General features: G+C 35.0%; 1 long non-coding RNA gene across 1 annotated transcript in view; it reads left to right on the top strand.

Annotated features, from left to right (window-relative positions):
- LOC136849727 (uncharacterized) overlaps positions 1-27,500 on the top strand; it is a 495,400-nt gene that overhangs the window by 167,454 nt on the left and 300,446 nt on the right. The window contains exon 3 of the long non-coding RNA XR_010856399.1: positions 21,561-21,608. This is a non-coding gene — a long non-coding RNA (uncharacterized lncRNA). The remainder of the gene's footprint in view (positions 1-21,560; positions 21,609-27,500) is intronic.

The following is a 27,500-nucleotide window of genomic DNA, read 5'->3' as shown; positions in this document are numbered from 1 at the left end:
TAATCATGTCACGTCAAATGTGTCATTCCTAATAGAGGCAATACAATGTCAGCTTTCCACTATATTTATCAGAACTCTGTTAGCAACTTGTATATGAAATTATGTGCCATTTCTCCATTCTCGAACAAACACAATTGACTTTATATTGATCTCTATTTTGTTCTCCTCGTGTCAGGCACTAGATTTCCGCTCGCAAGAGCCCTTGACCTTTCCGTTGTTGTTATGAATACATTTTCACGGGCAGCTCTATGAGCAAGAACCCGTGCTGGCATAAAGCCACCTTAATAAAAAAAAAACAACATTTAAATAAATTACGGTAGTTAGTTTGTAGACGCTGCCTCTTACTCAAGTCTTCGTTACAATGCCAATATCAGTAGATTTGCTAATGCTACTCAAAGCCAGAAATGGTATGTGAAATTTATTTCGGTTAGACCTTGCGATAATGGTGATGCATATCAGTTGTTAACATCTATTCCTTGACATTGATTTTCGTAAGTGGGATAGAATAACGAAAAGTTAGGAAGGTGGGAAGGCCGGGGAATCAAGTTCGTGGTCAGAAGAAAGAGAATGTGGCATAGGACGCATCTGTAAAATACTGTACATCTAGTGCACGTCCGAAGCGAACAAGGAACAGAAGAGAAAAAGGAAAATGGTTGGAGTTTAACCCCGAAGGAAACATTGGCTTGCCTCATGTAGAATAAAAGGTCATTTGGTAAAAAAAAAAAAAAAAAAAAAATGGAACGACGCTGCACCCTGTAATCCGAGGCTAGGCGTCGCGCGTAATTTATGTCGTTTGAAAATTGATAGATGTACTTACGTGTCGCAGTAGATGACTACAAAGAATCTTCCACTGCATTAAGATCCATTCGCCTTATCACGTAATCGTCATATCGTGCCCATTAGCGCTAAGCGCTTCATTGTTGACAAAACTGTCGACTAAAGTTTTAAGTCGAAAGCTTTCAGTAAGATCAAATATACACGCGTGTGTTTACTTTGTTTTAGCTGATGTTAATGTATATTAACAGATGATTTGTAACCCGTAGCGAAACGTTCATTAAGCAGTTGTCTGATTTTAGTTTTCTGTAAAAGAAAACTATTGTGCGGCTTTGTCTGTCCGACCGCCCTCAGATCTTAAAAACTACTGAGGCTAGAGGGCTTCAAATTTTTATGTTGATCATCCACCCTCCAATCACCAAGCATACCAAATTGCAGCCCTCTAGCCTCAGCAGTTTTTATTTTATTTAAGGTTAAATTTAGCCATAATCGTGCATTTGGCAACGATATAGGACAGGCCACTACCGGGCCGTGGTTAAAGATTCATGGGCCGCGGTTCATACAGCATTATACCGAGACCACCGAAAGATAGATATATTTTCGGTGGCCTTGATTATACGCTCTACAGAAAACTCGATTGAGCTGAATAAACTTCGGCTCATTTTTTTACGTGTTGTATCTGTTTTCGAAACAGGCTTTGTTATGTAGACCCTGCGGAATATACGTACATGGTAGCTTACGGACGCTGACTACTGCATGGGTCTAATAACCTCATCCCAAAAGCTAATGCTTCAAAACTTACAATAGGCCTTAACAGTTTGATATAGATGGCAGCTGGTTCCAGGGAGACCCGAGTAGTGAACAGAGTTCGAACTCAAATTATTGCAAATAACTATTACAAATTCTGAATCGATTCCAAGATTTTCTGTTCTTTTAGAATACATTGTTCGGGGGCATGAGGAACAAGCAGTTGTCCCCGTGTCATTTACCAAAGAATATATGTTTTGTTCTGTCAAGTGAGGAAGTTTCTGAAACATTACTTCATTTACAACAGAATTCTTTACTTTTTATTTTCTGTGCACTAAGCAGCCTAGAATTAGAATCTGCGTTGCTTTATTTGGTGGCTGATATTAACACGGTGATGTGGTTTGCTTAATCACGTAAGCTTTGTCAAAGGTGTTGTAAAGGTGTATTTTTGGTGACAGGCTGTACTCCTCTTTCAGGTTTCTATTTCCTCACTTGAAAGTTTTTGTATTTTTTATGAAACGGTATTTGTAAACCCTCAAAAGGATTAAATGTTTGATTTTTTCTTTTAAATATATATATATATATATATATATATATATATATATATATATATATATATATATATATATATATGTATGTATATGTGTGTGTGTGTGTGTGTGTGTGTGTGTGTGTGTATTTATATATTTATAAATATATAAATATACAGAATGTATATATAATATATATATATATATATATGTATGTATATATATATATATATATATATATATATATATATATATATATATATATATAGAATGATTACAGTTAGTGTGAACCATCGTCGTATGTTATCTCTGTAAATGATAATTTTTACGTTTATTAGGTTTCGTGTCATTAATTTCATTTTCACGGTTATCACCCTTTTTGTTTTCTCCTTTTACTTCTTTCTCACTTCTGATAACTTATCTTTTCGGACGTTGAGCATTATTTCTCGCAAATCTTTTGATGCTTTTTTTTTACTTTTTTTACGCAAAGATCAGGGATGGGAACAAGAAGAAAACTGAACAAGTTTCATTCATTTATCTGTAGTTTATAACAATCTTGTATGTTTTCTTATGATCGAAGTCTTGTCTGATTGTTTTTGATTCCTTGTGGTGAAGATTGTGTACTTTTATATTCACTTGCTTATGTAATCGATTTATGTATCTTATATATATATATTTTAATTATATATATACATATATATCTATACACATACATATGTATACACATATACATGTATATTTATACTTATATATATAATATATATATGTGTGTGTGTGTATGTATGTGTGAGTGTGCGCAGGAGTGGAGGGAGGTACATCCATCTTTCACCTTTACAAGGAAATAAAATTGTTATACATGCAAATTGACCCAAATACAGCTTTGGCCCGACAAGGAAAAGATAGTTCGAGTTCACGATTCTGTTGAAGATAATACTGTATAACTCTTTTGCGAAGGAACATTGTGCAATAATGTGGGACAGAGCCAAAGCAAAACGCCATTTATAACCGGATTTCGCGTGACCGACGATCAGGGAATTTTATTTGTTCTTTCTTCTAATTATCTTGAGCATAATACGGCAGCACTACTGCCTTAAAATGGAAGACTGCAGTTTCTGCAAAAATACAAAATTGAGAAAATGGTAGATACTGCAGTTTTCCCTCGCATTACTACTGATTTTGCAGTTACTGCAAATGGGACCCCCCTAAATACTCGTGGAAAGCAATGGAGAATCATTCTGAAACTGTAGTAACTTGTGTATTTTGTGTTTCACGAGCCCAATAGGTGCCATATCTCAGTTTCGAAAATTTTGCAGATATTGCAGTTTTCCATTTTAGGGCAGACTACTGATTGTTGGAGGCAAGAAATAGAACATATTGCACGCGCTGGACTCGAAAAGAAAAGAAGAGAAAGACTGATCACAATGACAAATGAGCAAAGAGATAAAAGATAAGTGTGGTTTGTGTGAGGACAATGTCCAAAAACTTCCCGTAAGATGGGGCGAGACTTTAGCAAGATTGAACTTCGTCTCCCGTGAGGAGAGTGAGTTGATGATCAGTCGGTGAGGCGCCAGACGTCAATAAAATGGGTTTTGGAAACCGTGTTTGAAATGATTTTATATATATATATATATATATATATATATATATATATATATATATATATATATATATATATATATATATATATATATACCTATAATTCTGCCTCGTAATGAAAAAAAATATTGAATGTATTTTTCTAAAAGGAATTTTTGGCCTTTTAGGAATTGCACGCCGACGTATAATCCACAGATGCATGATGTATTTACATATATATATATATATATATATATATATATATATATATATATATACTATATATATATATATATACATACATAATATATACATGTGTACATGTGTGTATATATATATGTATACGTATTTATATATTATATATATATATATATATATATATATATATATATATATATATATATATATATATATATATATATATATATATATATATATATATATATATTACCTATAGTATTCTACCATTATAAGTGAGAGTAGCGATTGCAAACTCAGCACCACCGCCGAGTAAACTCATATGTAGGCCTGAGTGACCTTGTGCCGGAGTGATTCATCGGGCCGACTTTCTCCCTAAACAAGATATGCACACACCTGCAAAGTACCGTGGGAAGTGTACGTACGTACGCACTCAGTGGCCCAGAGCTGCTTTTTTTTTTTTTTTTTTTGCCGTGTTTCTGTCTTTCACCCAGAAACGTTTTTCTCCCAAAGGTGGTTCCTGTGGAAATCATGGCATCAGTCACTGTCTCGTTCGCCCTTTAAATGAGTGAAGTATGGACGAATCGTGCGCCTCAGTTTGGTTCTTTCTGTACGTCAGTTTTTCTGCGGGTTTATCTTAAAATTGTGAACCTATTTGCCCGACTTTCAAAGGCTGATTCGCATTATACCATCACGTCACCGACACATCACGTCACCGTCCCACCAACCGTGCCTTGTATTCACACTATCCATCACAATCCCGTTCAGTTCGTGCCCAACCTCAGCGACTCACAAATTTTTCAGCAGTAAGAAAACTCGCATAAGCACCGTTTTTGTCACGTCAAAATATTCTTTCCAGGAAAAACGTGTCGTGTGACGGTGAATGCCGTGTGCGTGATGGTGACGTGACGTGATGGTGTGAACAAGTCCATTTGATTACATGTAAGGAATTCTCACGTACTTTGACGTGACGTGATTTATAATGTGAATCAACCTGTACTGTCCTTTCTCAGACTTACCGCGTCACTCCATTCAGAAAGACATCAAACAGACATGGAGGTATACTGTAATGCAACCTTGTCTCAGCCCATTGAACACCAAACCTGTCACTCTCCCGACTATAAACTTTTAACACGAGCTTTACTTCCATCATGAAAAATTTTTATTGCTCAGATCTGCATATCATACATACCATGCTTATACACGTCTTTTTCCGTTTAGGCTATATATAATAAGTCATCAAATCTTTGCTTTGTTTTCTTTTTCACATAGAACTGTTTCTGTTCTGTGGAAGCTTGCTCTGAAAGTTTATGAGCTCATTTTTTTTGCCTTGTGCTCATATACATATTGATGAATTTCTCTCATTTGATGGCTTTATGATCAAGGATTTTCATAGATGTGATAGTAAGGAGAGAGAGAAGAGAGAGAGAGAGAGAGAGAGAGAGAGAGAGAGAGAGAGAGAGAGAGTGTGTGTTCCTTTAGTTCTTTTGTAAGTTAATCTGACGTTACAACATCTAAGGTTAAGGTCGCAGGAGGTACATATGCAAATAAGGAAAAAATAACTCCAAGGTTTCTTTAATAGAAAGGTCACTCTTGAAAGAACTAACATTAAAAATCACACATGAACTTTGAAAAAAGATTTGTAAAAGCGTCCAGAGGAGTCCAAGAGTTATTGACATTGACATAAAAAAAGAAAAAAAAAAATTACGATGGTCATATTTTGGGCCCAGTTAGATATACCATTTGTAAATAAAATACACACATAAATACACCCAACACATATATATTATAAAATTACAAATTATATATATATATATATATATATACTATATATATATATATATATATACTATATATATATATATATATATATATATATATATATATATATATAATGTATTTAAGTGCACATGTATAGTATATATTAAATATAACTACAAATATATTGTATAATTATATATAAATATAAAAGTATATTTATATATACTGTATATATATATATGTATGTGTGTACATAGATATATATATACTAACTATATATATATATATATATATATATATATATATATATACTCTCATATATATGCGCATTGATAGATAGGTAGATAGATGTAAATAGTATCCCTGCCTAGCTTGTATAACATGTTTTCTACTTGGATAAAACTAAGTCATTTTTATCGCGTTCATTACCAACTTCGCCTCAGCCTGGAAACTTGATCACAGGGTCATGTCCGGAGCTCACTTCACCCAACAGGCCTGTGTTCTTCAAGATAGTGGTGATGGAAATTCAGATATTATATTGAGATGTAGATGGCTGTCTGTGATGATGGGTGCTGAAAATAGTTGCCAAAACCCTGTATTGTCCTCTCAGTCCTTATTGTGATCCATTGCTCATTACTAGAATCCTAACGTCTGCTGGAAGTGTAGTAAAAATGGTGTAAACTTTGTAAGCTTGTACAAATAATAAAAGCACTATTTTGACGTGAGCTATTTTAATACTGAGATAAGGTGGTTGCATTATTGTGTGATAAAGGTAACTTGCGCGTGTGTGTCTGTGTTTGTTTGTTTGTCTCACTGAGTGGGACGGTAGTGTACATACTTATCAATTACCCGTCAGTCGTGTTGATGGTAAATTTCCATAGTGATCAATCTTATGACGATATCTGTGACAGCATTAGTGATAGCAGCCAACTCCTATTACTCATTGTTATGATGTACCTTGCATGATGACGTCGATCGTCCTGTAGCCCATAATGATGATGATGATGATGACGATGACGAGTAAAGAGAGAGAGTAAACAACCAAAATAATGACCGTCGCCGGCTCACAATGACTTGGCTATTTTCACCTAAAGGTCAGCAGGAGTCAGACGAAGGTTTTTAAGAAATGAAAGTATCGAAAGATTATTCTATATTAGGAGAGAGAGAAAGAGAGATTTCAAGTTTTGCAGTGTAAAACATTAGGCTAATTTTTTCCTCACTTTAAAAAAAAATGTATTCTATATAATTTGAGAGAGAGAGAGAGAGAGAGAGAGAGAGAGAGAGAGAGAGAGAGAGAGAGAGATTTTCAAGTTCTGATGCGAAAAACATTATGCTGTTTTCCACACTTCAAAATAAAACAGTTTCTCAAATAATTTGAGAGAGAGAGAGAGAGAGAGAGAGAGAGAGAGAGAGAATATTTAACACTACCCTGTTATCGACAGTCCGAACTGACATAAGAAATAGGGGAGATTACAGCTCCTTAATAATGCATCAAGGAAGGATGACCGTCTCAGTAGCACTTGCGTGTGCTTGACCTCAAGGGTAAATAAGAGAGGAGAGAATCAGTGCTTGGGAGAAATGAGTCATATATCCTCTCCACAATGAAAAGAGATAAGAGAGAGAAAAATAACCTCCGCTGTATGGACGAAAAATTACGTAAATAAAAACGGAAAAGAGAGAAATTGCCAAAACACTTGATAACGGAGAGAGAGAGAGAAGGAGAGAGATGGGGGGAGGGAGTAGAGTCTCGATCTATACTGCAACTAATGCTACTAGCAAAAGAGGTTCGATTTCAATGAGAGAGAGAGAGAGAGAATTTCTTTAATTATATTGGGGGATAATATCAATTATGCTAAGTTTTTTCGCTTCAAAATAAAACCGTTTGCCGTATAACTTACATTGTACTAAAGATACACAAAGATTTTCGGGGAGAGAGAGAGAGAGAGAGAGAGAGAGAGAGAGAGAGAGAGAGAGGAGAGAGAGATGATTCATCAATCCTTAAAAAACGTGAGAACCCGAGAGAGAGAGAGAGAGAGAGAGAGAGAGAGAGAGAGAGAGCCATCAATCTTACAAAAAAGAGTGAGATCCCAGCGGGGAGGAAGAGAAAGAGAGTGAGAGAGAATTATCCACACGCTGGAAAAGAGTGAGAACTCAAGTGAATTCTCTTCGTTCTTTCCGGAATAATTGTCATTAGCTCAAGGTTCTCCCGTCACTGCCATGTCAGTTTCTCTCCGATTTTTCCATATCCTCCCCTTTCGTCTGTCACCATCCCTTTCCAAGCCTTTCTGAAGGTCATAAAATTCAGTGTATTATGTGTGCGTACGGAGTGTGTATATATGTATGTGTACTCGTGTGTATTTGTTTTATATAAGTCCGCGTATTTTTTTCCTATCTGTATGTTTGCGTGTGTCATTGTAAGGGTCACGGCATTCATGACCATGTTTATTTGTCATTGCTCGTGTGTATGTAGAATAAACATGTGCTTGTAGTATGCATTTGTTTTTTCTAACTCTCTCTGTGTCACTCTGAAGGTCGTGGAACTGAGTTCCTATATTATATGTGTTTGTGTTTGTTTCAGTGAAATGCACTGAGTAAACGAGCGTGTACCCGTATAATTAGCATATGTATGTGTGTACGTGTTGCTGATGTATGTAAATATGCATTATATCAGCTTTATGGCTTCATTTATTACCGAATAGCCATCAACCATTAAAGAAGTTGGTGCTTCGTTTTATGCCTGTCCACACTAGGAAACATTGTTTGGAAACTGTTTGTAAACAGTTTGCAAACAGTTTGTAACTTTGTTTCCAAACAGTTTCCAAACTGTTTGCAGACTGTTTGCAAACTGTTTCCAAACAGTTTGCAAACTTTGTTTCCAAACAATGTTTCCTAGTGTGGACAGGCCTTGGAGTGGAAACCTAATTCAGAATCTGTTAACTCACGATGTATTTAACCCTGTTCATTACACCATCGCTTTTGTTATTCATCAACCGCATTAGTGCTCTTGTGTTTATTATATGTTCATGAGGACTATGTTGTCTTCTGCCGAAAATTAAGTTATATTTTGTTGTGGGAGCGAGATTTCGTCCCCTAAGATTCATGTTGTGAAATCGGGAAATTTGAATTTACCAACCATATGATTAAGAGTAAAAAGCGAATGATAATAATGTAACCTTAGAGCAGGACCCACTAAGACGTGAATAATGGACTGACCTTTTAAGAGTTTATGTTAACTGCCTTTTTTTCATTATCTATCGTCCATACATGCTTTTATTGTGTGCGACTTTTATAATGGCTTTTTTTTCATTGCCTATGTCGAAGTGAATGGTGTTTTTGCCTTTGTCTTTCTTCATATATTATAACAAAGAAAGTAGGAGAAGACGGTTTGCCATTCTTTTACCTCGACCTTCAAAGCAACATTACCTTCTAATAAAATCTTTTTGACAAAATGCAACCTTTACCTAATCAACGACAATCGTTTTTTAAGGTTTATCAACATTCTGTGCTAGCTTAACTCAATGTTAAGACGAGCACGGCGTACGTGATGTTCCAGCATTTTGTTGCTAAACTTTGCGCCCATTTGTCAGTCATTTTTCTTTAATGATGCACCAAGTTGTCAATCATTTTTCTTCATTTCATTTTTCTGTAATGATGCACCAAGTTGCCAGTCATTTTTAATTTTTCTTTAATGATGCACCAAGTTGTCAATCATTTTTCATTTTTCTTTAATGATGCACCAAATTGTCAATCATTTTTCTTTAATGATGCACCAAGTTGCCAATCATTTTATATTTTTCTTTAATGATGCACCAAGTTGTCAATCATTTTTCTTCATTTTTCTGTAATGATGCACCAAGTTGTCAGTCATTTTTCTTCATCTTTCTTTAATTATGCACCAAGTTGTCAATCATTTTTAATTTTTCTTTAATGATGCACCAAGTTGTCAATCATTTTTCTTCATTTTTCTTTAATGATGCACCAAGTTGTCAATCATTTTTCATTTTTCTTTAATGATACAGCATTGAAGTCATGCACCTTCCCTAAGGCGGTATCACGGAGCACGATCACCAAGGGGTGATTTGTAAAATTTGTCAACAATATTGGCGACAAAGTTGCTGAATGAGGCTGCGAGATACCGAGAGACGTCTGGAAACGTGCTCATTGTGACACCGCCTTTACGTTTGTTTCCCTTCGGCGTGCCCTTCGCCAACAGCGCTCCAGCCCCCTCCTTGAAACCTCGTCTGGTGCCAGATCACCTCCAAAATCAGGAACCCACCCGCTTGCCTCTTGAATAAAACTCCCTCCTCTCCTTATTCCCTCACCAGTCCCCCATTCTAAACCCCCTTCTCACCTTTCTTCTCCCTTTTCACATCCGGTCTTAATAGGAAGTAGTATCTCTTCCTCCCCACCCCATGCCTTCGTCTGATCCACCCCCTCCCCCACCTAATGCAACCCCGAAGAAGGTTACTACGGCCGGTTGACCTTGCTGGGGCCAGGTAGTGAGTGAGAAGAGTTGGGAGGTGGCGGGAGGACCGACGAACGCGGTCGTTTAGATGCCTCGATGTGGAATAGAGAAAGTGGAAGTCGTGTTTATTTAGGAAAGAAGTCAATGCGCTGGTTCATGAGAACGTGCGGAACTGCAGTCAAAAGAAAAGGGGACACATGGCCATTTAAACAGAGTGAGTCATAATCCACTCTGCCATAAGTAGGACATTATCGAGAAACAATGTTTATTTTGCTGAACGAACAAAAGGTTACAGAGTACGAGAGAGAAATTACCCACACATCAGAGAGAGAGAGAGATTTGGGGGGGGGGGGGATTTCTCACACATTATGAGAGTGAGAACCCAAGAGAGGGAGAGAGGGAGCCTTAATCTGTAAAGAGAGAGAGAGAGAAAGAAATTCTCACGCTTCATGAGAGTGAGAACCCGAGAGAGAGAGGGAGAGAGAAAATGAGAGAAAATCTCACGCTTCATGAGAGAGAGAGAGAGAGAGAGAGAGAGATTCCCATACGTCATGAGAGGGAGAGTGAGAGCCTTAACTGTAGAGAGAGAAAGAGAGAGAGATTTCTCACACTTCATGAGAGTGAGAACCCAAGAGAGGGGAGAGGGAGCCTTAACTTGTAAAGAGAGAGAGAGAGAGAAATTCTCACGCTTCTTGAGAGAGAAAGAGAGATAGAGAGAGAGAGGGAGAGAGAGACACACAGAGAGAGAGAGAAATTCTCCCACGACATGAGAGAGAGAGAGAGAGAGAGAGAGAGAGAGAGAGAGAGAAACCTTAAACCTGTAATTTGATGTTATGAGCTATAAACATCGGTGCGGTAAAATTGTTCTCACCTTGCTGATGAATGCCTCGAAGAGACTGCTATTTTTGGTATTTGCAATTGCCTCTGTCACCTAATGACTGCGATCGTTTTAGTAGCAGTAACTTGAGATTGCTCCACATGGTTAGTATTACCAGCTAGATTAGCACATACGTGGGTAGATTGTTATTTTAAACTACTTCGACTGATGTATTCTGAAACACTATTCTTTATTACTGTCAAGAACAGCATACTTTCCTGCTCCTTTCATTTTCACTTTTATTTCGTACTTTAGCTTCTGATCTTTTTATGAATTCGTTCAGTAAATTCTAACAGTATTGATGAGTTTATTGTCTCATAACCAAGGTATTAATTCCAGATGCAGACTTCCATGAGGTATGTTTTATTTTGAAAAGCCATAAAATATGCAGATTTACAGAGACCGTACCCCGTGAACTTGGCAGTTAAATCTAGATGCACACTTCCTTGTGGTCTTTTAGTTTAAAAAGCCACGGAACATGCACACTTACACAGACCGTACCCCTTTAAAAACAGCGCATAAATAATAATTGCACGTTCCTGAGGAATGCAGTCTCGCAAAAAGTCATGGAATCTTCGTTTAAAGTCTGTGTTACTCTGTGATGCAGTCCTTCACGTATGATGATCTGAAGGTATTGACTTCTTCCTCGATGTCATTCGTAACTAGGTAGATGTCATGTTAATTCACTACTATTCTTACGCAAGGTTTTTACTGCCGTATTTCGCGCTATTTCACTGTTTATTATTGGGACGGGGGAAGGAATTAATGAACGTACTTTATAGTGTAGATAAGATGATTCTGCCTTTAAATTAAAAGTGCACATGAATAAGTCAGCGAAGCCTCAAGGCAATTTTCTAGAGTTCCCTATGAAGATAAAAAAAAGTTAAGTATACTTTAGTTTAACCAGACCACTGAGCTGATTAACAGCTCTCCTAGGGCTGGCCCGAAGGTTTAGATGTATTTTACGTGGCTAAGAACCAATTGGTTACCTAGCAACGGGGCCTGCAGCTTATTGTGGAATCCGAACCACATTATAACGAGAAATGAATTTCTATCACCAGAAGTAAATTTCTCTAATTCTTCATTGGCCGGTCTGAGAATCGAAAGAGGTCCCAGCAGAGTGCTAGCCGAGGACGATACCAACCTGGCCATTGAGGAACTGCCTATGAAGAGGAATGTTCGTATCATTCAACAGCAATAAAACTAATTTTTACAAAGCCTAATATAGACACAGGCCTCAGTACTGAAGAATCGTTTCGTAAATTCATTTCTTGTCGTATCTGAACGAATGTTCTTTTGGGATTTTGCAGTATTTATTGACTTCAGGCCTTTTCAACTCTCTTTTGGTCCAGCCTTAATGAGAGAACCTTCTTATTTCATGACAGAAAGAAGTGGTTAAGTCATGCCGTCTGGAGGAAACTTTTAAAAATTGTATGTTATGTAATCAGGAAGTTTCATAGCATGTATATATATATATATACAGTAGTGTATATATATATATATATATATATATATATATATATATATATATATATATATATATATATATATATATATATATATAATTTTAATATTGAGTGCAAGGTGGTTAATTGTGTACGTTAGTTCATTATATACGTTTTCTCTTCATCTCAATATTTATTAGCAATATTATATATATATATATATATATATATATATATATATATATATATATATATATATATATATATATATATATATATATATATATAGTTTTAATATCGAGTGCAATGTAGTTAATTTTATACGTTAATTCATTATAAGCCCCGTTTTTCTCTTCATCTCCAATACATAATAGCACGACGAGCGAGATCCATGCGGGGTACCGAGTCAAAATATTGTAAGTAATACAAAAATATGTTAAGAAGTTTTGTGACATTTTTCGAGTTCGGTGTCAGTGCTCTCAACCGACTGAATAAAATATTTCTCTCATTGATGTTCCCACTTTTGCTTAGATACGCCAGCGAAATTGGACGAAGTTTATGTATCACCCATATCTGTTGGAGCACAAGATGAATCAATATATTTTTTTTATAGAGTTTCAATCACTATTGGTGTTGGGGAAGTTCGGTGAGCTTTGAATCAACCAAGAAATCAGTTATTGAATACCGAGTCCGAGTGGGAACCTAGGCTTTTTAATTTTCCTGATTTATTGTTTTTATTTTAATTTATTTATTTGAATTTTTTTCTTGTGACTGCTTTCCATTTGGGATATTTAATTCATTAAAAGAAATATGAAAAATATTTGATATCGAGCTTTGTTTCAGTTAGATTTAAATGCATTTTGTTTCAAGAATAAAGAATTCACACGCGCACGCACACACACACATATATACAGTAAGTATATATATATATATATATATATATATATATATATATATATATATATATATATATATATATATATATATATATATATATATATATATATATATATATATATATATATATATATATATATATATATATATATATATATATATATATATATATATATATATATATATATATATAGAGAGAGAGAGAGAGAGAGAGAGAGAGAGAGAGAGAGAGAGAGAGAGAGAGAGAGAGAGAGGGGAGAGAGAGAGAGAGATTTTGTTGTCCATCTAGGATATATACTGTCTGAATGCCTGGAAGCCAGCAAGACGTAAAGGACATTATCAAAGCAGGAAGCTGACTTTACTTGTCGACAGTATCCCATTGTCATCTGACGTTCATACTCTCCCGTGACGAACAGACCAAAAAAATAATAAAACAAAAAAGGAGTGAAGTCGAAGTCGAAGCCCGAAGAAAGACTATCAGAAGGACTGAAGAAAAGAGAAGGAAGAGGAAGAACAAGGGAGAATTTAGTAAAGATAAATGCACAGGAAGTCAATTCATTTGAACGCATAATATGCATGCATTTAGGAAGGAATGACTCCATTTGTTTACCGAATGACAAACGCGGCGCCGTGTTCGATGGACCATTGTGAACGCATGCGTCTTTTACGCTTGGATACTCCAGACGATTTGGGGACAGATAATGCAAATGTATTTTTCTTACATTCGTCACGAGCACTTGACTGCAAATAGTTTGTATCTCATACTTCCGTCTCACGGTTTTACTTCCTGCTTTGTGTATGGAAAGGTAACTTCGAAGGGTCGCGTTAATTTCCTAAAACTTTTATCAGGTGCTCAATTAAAGCTGGAGCTCTTTGGAGAGATAATGATCACTGTTGGAAATGAAATAAATACTGGTATTCCTTAGTAATATGGACAAAATACATTAAGCTTAAAGAGAATAAGAGGAAATTGAAGACAAGAGGGGAAATCAATGTAATTAAGATAGAATGAATAATTACTGTTGGTGAATAAGTAAGGAATTCAAAATCAAAATGGGAAATTGAAAGAACTACCTTGATGATTCGGTAATTTAGCTTAAAGAAGTTAATTGAACTGAAATGTTATGAGAACTTTCAGTTTTTAGATTTCGCTTTTCACTAAGAGTTACAGTTTGGTCATCAATATTTTCTTACTATATGTATGTGGATACATACATAGATGCATACAGTACATGCATACATTTTATTAATACTTATTGTTTGTGAGTGGCTTTATACCATTTTCTTAGTTGAAAAACTAACAATTTCCATTGTAATATTTTATTTATATTTTTGTGTAACTAAATTATTGTTTCCTTTTGTAGAGTCGACTTGCATTAGGGGTACTTGTTCTTAATAATAAAATATTGTTCGCAACTAAATTATGTTCTAGATACCTTTACTCAGCAGAAAATAAATTCGCGAATCATTTATTTAAAAAAAAGCATACATATAAAATGAAATACAACAACTTTCACTTTCCAGAATCGTACAAAAAAGAAAACGTTGTCGTAAGCTTAGGAAAAAATGATAAAAACGAAAATGACAAAAAACGAAATTACAGTGTTTCCTTTCATGTACGCAATAGAAACAAGTTTTTTTGTTCGGCCTCTCTAGAGCAGAAAATTAACGCAATCCAAATCAATAAAAAAAAAATCTAAGTTACCGCAGACAAAGGGAAATGAGTTGAGTTGGTGGCTGGGATTTTAAGGTAGTAAGCGTAACGAGAAATAAATCGAAAAACCAAGTCTTGCTTTCAGTTTCTGACTGAGAGAATTTAGCAAAAGTTGCGCAGCAATCTTTTATTCTACAGGACTTTTTAGTCAAGTACCATTCAGTCATTCTTTCCCTTGATCTGTTGGCTCAATGTGATCAATTGCACATTGATACCATTTTTTATGATTATTTTCAATATTTTCAGTATAATTTTTTTTTTAAATCACCTTGGAGTAGAGAGGGTTTATGTTAATCACACTGGGAGTCTTGATTCATTGACAAACAAGGCTTTCATTCACTTTTTCTAAGCAAATTATGTCTTTCAAAGAAAATGTTAGTTAATATTGCTTCATAAATTAAAATTTAACTCCGCCATTAGAGTTTTTCACTCGCCCATATCCCAAGCTTCGATAGAAGAGTGTTAAGAGATGGGTCAACGTCCCTTCCCTGTTGAAATGCCAAGAGTTTCTGATGCTTGCTAGATCCTTGATGGTCATGTGCATATATATATATATGTATATATATATATATATATATATATATATATATATATACATATATATATATATATATATATGTATATATATATATATATATACTATATATATATATATATTATATATATATATATATATATATATATATATATATATATACTGTATATATGTATATATATATTTTATATATATGTGTGTGTACATATATATATATATATATATATTATATATATATATATATATATATATATATATATATATATATATATATATATATATGTTCATATATATATATATACGGTATATGTAATATACATATGAATTTTTATCATTTCATCGTGACATTTGTAACCCACAAGCATTAGGCTACAAGTGTCGTTTAATAGTCAGTTCGCTCTACTTCGGAAGTATCACCGAAGAGGAATTATAATTGACAAACGGTTCGCTACATGGAAGACTCGAACGCCCGACGTGTATATATAAACACGTAAACTTTGTAAACGTCTGTATGTATGTATATTCTTGTTCTACATACCGAGATCAAGGTATCCGGAACCTCTCGCACAACGGTTCTTGGTAAAGAAAAGAAAAAAAATAGGTCACGGGAAATAGAAACCGCTATTTTGATACATGCAAAGTATAGCCAAGCCATCAATCTGCAACAAATAAAAAAAAATAAAAGTAGGACTGTCTCTCACGCCAAGTCAGTAGAGAGAGAGAAACTCAATTTTTTCTTGATTCGGTCTCGATATAAACCCTGTACTTATCCACACAGCTGGAACGCAGATGCATCCATTTGGTCAACTTTTCTTTTATCTGACGAACATTTTTTCCTGGAATGTTATACTATGCTATGCTATATTATGCTATGTTATGTTATGTTACGTCAGTATCGAGTTTCTTTTCATGTCTTACACCATTTTAATGCACCGGTTGCCCAGGAAATGATGGATGCCTGAGCGTATCTCTTTTATTGAGTAATTTCTTCCGTGTCTTCAGTCTGTCGTTATGGAAGCGAGGAATGTGTGTTTGGCTGGAAGACAAGAAATCATCGGATTGGCCGGAACGAGTGACATAACATCTTGTGTCTTTTTAAATTGAAGATGTCTGTATGTGTATAGTCATCGTCTTGTCATCTTACTACTACTACTACTACTACTACTACTACTACTACTACTACTACTACTACTACTGCTGCTATTATTATTATTGTTGTAGTGACTATTGGTGTTGCTGGTCGTAGTAGTCTGAAAACAATAACTTACTAAACTTTATTGTAAAATTACTAAACTAATTTGGATAAAAGCACACCTTTTTATAACAGGAAAATCCACCCAGTTTCGGCAGTGTTCTGCAGAATTAATTTTGACCCTTAAAATATTTATGACAACTAAACTATTCGACAGATGCAACTCTGACAATGTTGTATAGGATCTCAACTTATTTTCAACACTGGAAATACTCAGCGCACTGGCTCTGGGGGGGTTGGGGTTGATGTGGGTACGGTGGGGGAATGGGGGTTGAAGTGCTCTGTTGGTGCTTTTAAAGTTTCGTACCCGAATCATGATCCTGTTGCCCCTGTAGAGCCTTTGTGATTTGTCATGATCCTATTGGCACGTTAGATTATTCATGATCTATTGGGATCCCGTTTGGACTTCTGTTGCCACTTTAGAGCCTTCGTGATCCCTCAAGATCCTGTTGACGGTTTAAAGTGTTTATAATCTGTCAAGATCCTGTTGGCACTTATGAATATTCGTGCTCCCACCGTGAACCTGTTTACACTTTAGAGCCTTCGTGATCTGTCAAGATTACGTTGACGCTTTAGAATATATATTCATGATCTACTAAAATCCTGTTAGCAGTTCAGGGTATTCATGCTCCTATAATGAGCCTATTGTGCTGCAAATTCCCCTTTATAATTGCACTCTGAAATTGCGCTTATCGAAAGAATATCATAAGCAGTAACAATATTAGTTCCCTATGAGAAGTCGTAAATATTCATTACAGGAGGGAATTTCACGTATAATCTAAACGTATCCTCTCATTGAGTTAAATGACAATATGCGCAGGTCTGCATTTGTATGCGCTGTGCATGTACAATTTGTATCATTATTTAGTTTATTATACTTTAGTATGCATACCAATTTACCAATTTCACTATTAAGATCCTCGAGCACTGAACACGGAACAGCCGATTGGTTTTATGCCTGACACCATTTCCTAGCGATGATGCAGGCGCGGAGGTCGTGCTTGTAGGAATTTAAATGCAATTTGATTATTAGCAGTTTACGGCCTGTTTTGTGCGCTTGTGCGTACCTGAGCTACGTTTGAGGTAGATTTCCTCCTTCCTGAGGAAGGCCGTCCAGTTCTCACGAAGGACACGATGGGAAGTAGAGATAATGAAGAAGGAAGAAGCGAAGTCGAGGTCAGAGTGGGGAACTCGTCATGAAGGTTAAGGAAAAGAGAAATGCTGTTGTTATTACTACTGTCGTTATTATTTATAATATGTAAAAATTCTTGTCATGGGTCTGAAAAGCCATTAATTTTCAAGGCAGGCTTTCAGAGAATGCATTATCCTTATGTGAAAAACAGGAGGCCACGGGAACAGGAAATATAATAACAAAAAAATGATGGTAAGTCAACAAAGAATAAATATGAAAAACCTCTTAGAGTGGAATTAAAATGAAAAGGATTCTTGCAATAAGAATCTGATTCCTCGTGTGTAAAATATAGTAAAATTGAAATTCGGGGCTCATAACATCCAGAAATATATAATGGCAGCCTTGGCATTGTATCGTTCAGCAGTGCGTCCGATTTCTTAACTTTAATAATAACAATGAGTAGCAAAGCAAACATTTTATGGTAAGAGAGTAAACACACTTGGTGATTAGAATAGTTAAGAAGAAAGATTTATTCATAAAAAATTAACGCTTTGTAGTTAGAGATCAAGGATAGTGTCATCGCTTGTAGAATATTTGAAGGCTATGAATAAGGGTCAAGAACAGAATTTATGACGTATCGAGTATGTAAAGTTATATGAATAGGGGGTCAAGAATATGATTTATGACTCACAGAAAAATTGGGTTATTCTCTATTTACTGTAGATATCAAGAATAGCGTTAGCTACTTGTAGATCAAGATTAAAGTTTACTCTAAACAAAAGAGCTGAGTTGTTATGAGTAATAGGGCTCTGTCTGATGGATATCGTCTTAAACTTGGAAATACGACCCGGGGGATATCCTTGAAGGAAAGGAGCTCAGGGCAAGTAAAGAATAAATAAGGAAGGAAGGAAGGAGGGAATAGAGGGTGGGTGGGAGGGATTGAACGAAGGAAAAATGGGAGGTGCCTCCTTATGAAGGAACTGCAGGTAGGAAGAGGAGAGTGAATGAGATAAGGTGTTAGAAGGAGGAGGAGGATGGGGTAGGAGGAGGAGGAGGAGGAGAGGGAGAGGAAGGGATATGAAAAGGGGGGGATGTTTGGAAGGTCATTTCCCGTAACTTAAACCTTGTTATTCCTTTCAGGTAGCAACAGTTTTTTATTTTTTATTTCTTACATTTTTCTAAACAATGTCGGTGACAGACAGGGGAGACAGGAAAACATTGAGTCTGTCAGGTTTTGTTTTTATTCTTTGATTTAGTTTTTATCACCTCTAAATATAATTTTTTTTTTATTTTAGTTTAAATGTTCTTTTATTGTTTATTTCTTTGTTTAACTCGCCCTTAGATTGGGAGACGAGACTTAAATGACTAAAGCTTTTTTTGTAGATTTGTCACTCTACATTCTTATACTGTATCACATTCACATTTTTTTTCTTTTTGTTTAGGTCGTTATTTGATGTAGGTGCCTTTATGAATTTTTTTTTCAAGTTTCGTGTTGGTTGTTTTTAAAGATGAGTTTAAGTTTGTTTAAATGGATGCTCAGGTTTTGAAAGTTTTTGTCTTATAATTCAATGTAAATCATATCTTTTAAATCAAGTAAAAATAAAAACTGTATTGTGGTTTTACAATATCGTAAAAAGAAGTTACGAGAAGAAAGTGCGCGTGAGCATTTTTTTTTTTTGAAGAGAAACGGCCGTGCACTTTTTTATACAACAGTTTTATCTCGATTATTTTTATTCTGTTATTCTACCTGTAGCAAGCATTATCTTTTTCCTGTTATTTTTGGGAGAAAGGAAGGGGAAAGAAATTGTTTCGATTTCTTACTTAGGAAAAAAGTAAACTCAAACGTAATTCGGATAATATATTTTTGCTGCTCGAGAGCAATGACCGTAGGTTTTTATTCCTATATCTTTCCGAGGAGAAGTAGAGTATAGGTTATGTTTGCCTTTCCCTTAAATTGAAAGTTGATTTCCGTGAATCACGAATCCTGATTTATGTAAGAGGACGAAGTCAATGACCTTTGTTGTTGTATCGCCAGTAAATTTAACCGGTAAACGTAAACAGCTAAATGTCAGAAAAATACTTTTGAAAGGAGTCCGGATTATGCACTGAGCTAGAAAACTTTATGTAAGAAGAATTGTTGCTTATGCATTCAAAAATTAAAAGCCATACCTGGTACTGTAGTTTTTTTTTTTGACATTTATAAAATCTGCAGTGTTACTGGCTTTCAAGCCTTAGTCTTTTTTTTTTTAATCAGAAATGAGAAACTTGCATATGTATTAGTGCCATTTGAAAGAAAGAGAGATTTTTAGGTAGCAAAAACATCTTGAGTGCTTTGAATTTCAGTTTCTTTTTGTATAATAGTTTCTTGGGTATTCTGTTTCAGGAAAATTTGGTGAACGAATTATAAACTACACTCACGAATGTTTTTACTTGTGTATCTAAATGTTTCATATTTTTTTCATCGGTATTTAAGCTGAAATAGTGTCTTGCTGTTTCAGAAGTATTTTCATCGGTAAGGGGTATTACGGCATAGCTGTTAATTCACAGCAAATATATTCCATGATTCTGTACTAGTAGATAACACATTCTGTTTTTGTATTTACTTCTCAAGCTTTTCAGTGAGGAGGAGAAGAAAGAAACACTTACAATGAAAATATTCTGTTTTATTTGAAATTATTTAAGGTTTTATATATATGTATATATATATATTATATATATATTTATATTTTTTATAATTAATATAATTTATATATATACATATATGTGTATATACATCTGTGTGTATGTATGTTTGTGTCTTTATTTTTATCAGTAAGAAGTGGAAAAGTATAATTTTGCTATTTTCAGTTTTTAAAATGAAGTTGGGTTAATAACCAAACTTTTCAAAACATTCCTTTTTTTTTTAAAAGGGGAGAAATGGTCCGCAACTACTTGTCGGCTTTTTTGCGTTGCAGGAGATTTGACAAATAAATCTGTTTTATATCTTATTACAGGGAAATCGTTTTAAGAGCATATTTTATGTTTATAAGCAGTATTTATTACTGAAATTTATTAGGACAGTTTTTAAAGGCTACATTTAGTTATGCCTTAAAGTGCTGTGTCTTCACAGTTTAAAGGTAGTTTTTGACCAAAGATCCATTAACGTTAAGGGTAATTGGCCAAAAAGCTCTCTCTCTCTCTCTCTCTCTCTCTCTCTCTCTCTCTCTCTCTCTCTCTCTCTCTCTCTCATACACACAGATATATACATTATATATACATTATATATATATATATATATATATATATATATATATATATATATATATATATATATATGTATATATATATTGAGAGAAGATGTGTGTGTGTGTATACGTTTTATTATAAAAAACGTTCTATTGCATTGTTAACATTGCAGAGTAATACGTGTGTGAGTGTATAATGATTTTAAATTTACACGGAGATCAGGCCTGACATTTTGCAAGACAGCACTTGGTAATTTTTTGTTCGTGTTTAAGAGTGTGTATTCCTTATTCTCACGTAAGCATTTATTCTGTAATCTATCTTCAGCCTTTAAAAAGCAGCTTTTTATCTTACTGACATTTTTTATTGTAAATAAATGATTTTACGGTTTTTTTTTTTTTGTACGTTCTCAGATAGGTTGTCTTTCTCTTCACAGAAAAGGAGGTTTAGGAACAGATGATATCACTGATTTTCACTTTCAAAGGTATGTTTACATTTTTTCTTTCATTTATTTTCTTAGACAAAGTGATTTTTCAGTCTGCGCTCTTATTTTCTTTCCGCTGTGCAATTTTTTTGTATGTTGGCATGATGTCTAAGCGTTTGCAAATGTCATTGACTTTACTTTCTAAATCTATGCTCTGAATGTTTTTTTTTCTTGTGTGATGCGTTGTATGTATGTATGTATGATATTGTATTACTGTACATGGGCATTTTGTATTTGTTTGTTTGTACTTGTGTTATCAGTGTTGTGCTTAAGTTATACATGTCTGTATGAAGCAGTAACATGGGTTTTTCATGTTCTTTATATACAAATTCACTGTACGAATTTGCTAGTAAACATTTGTATGTATAGGGTGTGTTTACATCAAGCAGTGACAGGAATCCAGTTTATTTTACGGATTTTTTATGTTCATTCTTCTTTTCAGTAAGTATTAATTTTACTAATAATTTCGCACTCATACGTATAACCCATGTTGTTGTACCTGATTACGTTTTAATTTAGTTAGGTTTTCGACCCCGTTCTTCGCTCCCTTGGAAGAGCCTATATAAGGTGTCCCCAGAGGCCGGAACTGCCGGGGCTTCTGCGGATGTCGATGCTTCTTCCCAACCGTCGTTTGCTTACTACATTTTGTGGTGGGTCACGCACGCCGCAATGTGAGCCGGGCGTTGGGTTGGGGGGTAGCGTTACTAGGTGTCTAACTGAGACGTTATTGTTGTGAGTGTTCGTTGTTGAAGGGCAGACTGTTATGTGACAGGCAGGTAGGTTGGTAGGTAAGAATGGATGGATAGACAGAGCAGGCAGGTACGTAGGACTGAAGAGATAAATAAAAGTTATGTAAGTATATATATTATATATATATATATATATATATATATATATATATATATATATAATATAATAATAATATATATATATATATATATATATATATATATATATATATTGATATATGTGTATATATATATATATATATATATATATATATGTATATATATATATATATATATATACAACATATATATATATATATGTATATTATATATATATATATATATATATATATATAACATATATATATATATAACATATAATCAACATAACTTATCCATTTATATATATATATATAGAATTTATATATACATATATATATTTATACTTATATATGTAAATATATATATATAATGTAATATGTATACATATATACTATATATATATATATATATATATATATACATATATGTATACACACACACACACACTGGGCTAACAAACAGGTAGGCATTATTAGAAGAACTAAGATTCTGCAAAGTAGGTAAACAATTAGATTGAGACATAAACATACAGGCAGGATGAGTTAAGTAGTTAGACAGAGAGAAGGTTGAAAAGAGAAGAGAAATAGACAGATTCCTTAATTTAGATAGATAACACACCGATGCATAGTGAGGAAATTAGATAGAGATACAGGTGGGTGGATTTAGAGACATATTTACATATGAACGGAAAGGTTGAGTCAAATTAAGTGCAAGCATGTTGATCTACATTGATGGACAGTAATAAATCGATCGCTCGTATCCCTGTTTTAGTTCCTTTTTTATCTTGTTAAAAAATACAACAACTTACAAAGACATTATTACCAAATATTGCCAACTTTTAAAAGGAAAGGTGCCACTGTTCAAGTGGCTCAACAGAAATAGGTTACGCATCCAATGAAAAAACAGAAAGTCTGCTAGAAAATTTTCTATAAACATTGAATAATTGTGTGTTCTCTACAAAACACATCAATGATTTCTTTCTGAAAATAATTAAATTCATTGTAAAATACTTTGTGAAACCATCATGCAGTTTAATTCAGGTATCAGTTGTAATTAAGAAAATTAGCAAAAAGGATCCGTGCCTTGCAATTACCGCCGAGGCCTTGCGCAAGTGATGTATTCCAATACCATGCAGCGTTGAGAACGAAGATTCAAGTGCAGGTATAAATCAGTAAGGTCGTTTTAAGGGAAAGGTGAAGGTAAAATCTTGATCGAGTTACCTCCACATGAAGGGTCATGAAAGACACCTTGTCAGCTTCAATACTATATGACCTGGAAAAAAAAAATCAAACGGCGGTCGGTAACGTTTGATCTATTCGTGAGGTGAATCTTGTATGACGGCCCTTGTCATTTCGAAATGCAATTGCTTCAGATCTGATACAAGTGAAAAGTGTTAAAATTCAAGTACCCTTTCCCTCGGTTTTCTGGTCTTTGGAGAGTATATATTCGCTTTTTTGTTGTTAATGTTTATTTGGTATTTCTCGGATTTTATTGTCATTATAGGTACTCTCCTTCACAACGTGCATTCTATTTACTAGAAGTTTGCTATGCCAATTAAGTAGCTTTAAAGGTAAATTTGACTTGAAGATGCATCAGTAATAGTAATGAGATATTGTATAAATCTATTCGTTGCCCTCTCTGAACTTTCTTCTTTTACATTTAGGCAAAAGTTCTTCCGAAAGCTGAATTTCTGACCGAACCGATGAAGAACGTTTGCCCTTCCTTTTATTTTGTATTTTTATTTATTGATGTTTTTGGCAATAAACCATTTCAAGATTCTTTGTATAGTCAATTTTGTGAATTGAGTGCTCAAGTTTTCTACTTAATGTTGCACGTATGCAACCCACCTGCTTGCTGTAGAATTCTCTCTCTCTCTCTCTCTCTCTCTCTCTCTCTCTCTGTACCCCCAGTTGTATACCCCGGGGCCACTCACCTCGACTCCTACCGCATGCCAGCATTCCCGCCCTCCCCTACACACACGTGCAACCCCCTGGTCACTCCCTCCCCGCCAGCGTTTCCTTCAACTTCCCCCTTCTCCTTCCCCTTCATGCCCTCGTTCTTCAAACCCCCGCCGCCCGCCTCCACTCCTCCTCGTTCCCTTCGGCCACCGTGGGGTTGGCAGAAGTCGAGTAGGTGGTGAGAAGGCGGGCGAACAAACAGGCTTTCACTCATAGGTTGAGGCACTGGGTGACCTTGGCTCAGGGTCAGTCCGGGCATGGGATGTGTACTCACGCGCATACGCACGCACTCACAATAATGGCTAGACGTGTAAGTGTGTATGGGCGATCGTCGTATCGTGCCAGGCCCAGTTGACACGTCGTGGTTTTTTGTGACGCTGGCAGAATGAGTTTTAGAAAAAAAGATATTATTTATTGTTGGCTGAATGGCTCAGGCGAAGGATGGTGCTTTTGTAGCTATCTTTGCTAATACATTTTGATATAAGCTCTCTTTCAGTAATAAGTAATGCAATTAGCTGTGAAAAGTGCATGTTTTCTTTCAATGATACAGTATGTTGCACTAGTTTGCAATCGGCGTTTCAGTGCATTTAAGTAACCGCCTCTCTCTCTCTCTCTCTCTCTCTCTCTCTCTCTCTCTCTCTCTCTCTCTCTCTCTCACTCATCTGATTATGGACGTCAGCACGGAAGGGCAAACGGACACCAATTTCTTTCTCCTTATGGATACAGGGATAGAGTTTGGCAGAGGCCGAGTTATGAAAATCTGACATGACAGTAAATACTCTGATGCCGGTCACATGCCCGGAAAAAATAGAAAGGTTGAGGGTTGCGAAATGCCCCAGCAAAAAAAAAAAAAAAAAAAACACGTCATTCAAACAGGCCAAACAAACGGTAGTAGTTTAGTTCAAGCGACAGTCAGATGTTATAGTACATTTTAAAGTAGGTCGTTATAAGTATTTGTGCACACCTGGAGAACTAACATTTTTTTTCTTTCATCTGTACAGCGATATGAAAAGGTGATGTACTTGACAGATTTGTGTTTTTGTGTTTATGTACATAAAGAGAAGCCTGCTAGAAATGATTCGATTCACATGCACATGTTTACAATTATATTGCGAAGTAGATTTGTGCATGTGGAGTCTCTCTCTCTCTCTCTCTCTCTCTCTCTCTTGCCCTCTCTGATCTAATAAAGTCTCTTGGCCCTCTTGATCATATTATGGTCTCACACACACACCTGAACAAAAGAGACACACACATATATATATATATATATATATATATATATATATATATATAATGTATAAAAGTATGTGCACATATATATATATATATATATATATATATATATATATATATATATATATATATATATATATATATATATATATTCCTTCAACATTCAAGCATATCTTCTGTTACAGTATACAGTATACCTTCCTTGTAAAATATGTTTAAAGTCTTGGGAAAGTGCGGGGTAGAGATTTTTCCCAAATAAGGCAGAACGAGGTCAAAGTAAGAGAAGGCTTATCCAGACGAAACGTAATTGGTTTAGACGTCAACGGCATAACATAGTATGTTGATTCATTGGTTTTCCCCACAACCCAGTCTCAGGGGCGACACAATGCCTGTATAGTAGTGGTTCTTAACCTTTTTCAGTGTATGTACCCCTTCCAAATCAGCAGTCAGTTCTCGCACCCCCTGAATTGCTGAAATAACAATAATAATAATACTAATTTATTATTATTATTATTATTATTATTATTATTATTATTATTATTATTATTAATTATCTATTTTATTTTATTTTTCTTTTTTGCAGAAAAAATGACATGCGTATATAAAAATATATTTTGATTTAATTATTCATAGGCATCCTTGCACCCCTTAGAAACCTACTTCGCACCCACGAGGTTAAGAACCACTGCTCTAGAGATTTTAGCAAGACTACTGTTATCTGGCCGGCCCCTAACTGCAACCCCTTTCATTCCTTTTACTGTACCTCCGTTCATATTCTCTTTCTTCCTCCGTACTCTTCACGCTCTCCCAGCAATTGATTAATAGTGCAGCTGCGAGGTTTTCCTCCTGTTACACCTTTCAAACCTTTTTACTGTCAAGTTCCGTTTCAGCGCTGAATGGCCTCATAGGTCCCAGCGCTTGGCTTTTGCCCTGAATTATATATTTTATTCTATTCTGTTCATGTCTGGCCTTGCTTGACATTTTTTAGAATTGATAACATTGTTTTGTAAGTTGGGTTAAAATGCGTTTTCCTTCCTTCTTCACTCTTGGTTCCTTGCTCAGTAAATTACTTATTATTGGTTGTATTCCTGTGGTATTTAGTTCGTACTTTGTACTTAACGTGATCTTTGATGGATTATAAAATAACTGAGGTGTAACAGAATCTTGGTAAATTATAAGTTGGCTCGAATGTAATGTTACTTTTGAGTAAATAAGTAAAAGATGATTTTGGATAAATAAGTAAGAGATGGCTCTGGTGTAGGAATTATATTTGTTAAAAACTCAAATGGCTGTATATTCCACATAGCTTACTCTAACATGATACTATGTTATATGTGAGATGTTTGAGGTTTTACAAATTACCTTCTGGGAAAACTTCAGAATTTTTCTTCAAAATTGGGGTTTTGGAGATTATCTCATTAGTACGCAATTATTACGCGTTTTCAGTTATATTTTCTCCAGATATTAATCATAATATTATAATTTTTGGTCGTCATAAATATTGATTTTGGTCACATACCATTTGTAAGGGAAGACTGGGGGGAAACTCGTCCCATGTTCGTGCACTTACGCGTATTTTTGTTACTTTACGAGAACTCCTGACTTTTACTCTACATTTCATTAGTTTTTAGTTTTCTGTAATAGAAAGCTATTGTGCCCTCAGATCCTAAAAACTACTGAGGTTAGAGGGCTGCAAATTGGTATGTTGATCATCCACCCTCCAGTCATCAAACATACCAAATTACAGCCGTCTAGCCTCAGTAGTTTTTATTTTATATAAGGTTAAAGTTAGCTATAATCGTGCGTCTGGCTGTGATATAGGACAAGCCACCACCTGGCCGTGGTTAAAGTTTCATGGGCCGCGGCTCATA

Source organism: Macrobrachium rosenbergii, chromosome 2 (assembly GCF_040412425.1).
Source record: "Macrobrachium rosenbergii isolate ZJJX-2024 chromosome 2, ASM4041242v1, whole genome shotgun sequence".
NCBI classification, from domain to species: Eukaryota; Metazoa; Arthropoda; class Malacostraca; order Decapoda; family Palaemonidae; genus Macrobrachium; species Macrobrachium rosenbergii.
This window is presented reverse-complemented; position numbering and strand designations above follow the sequence as displayed.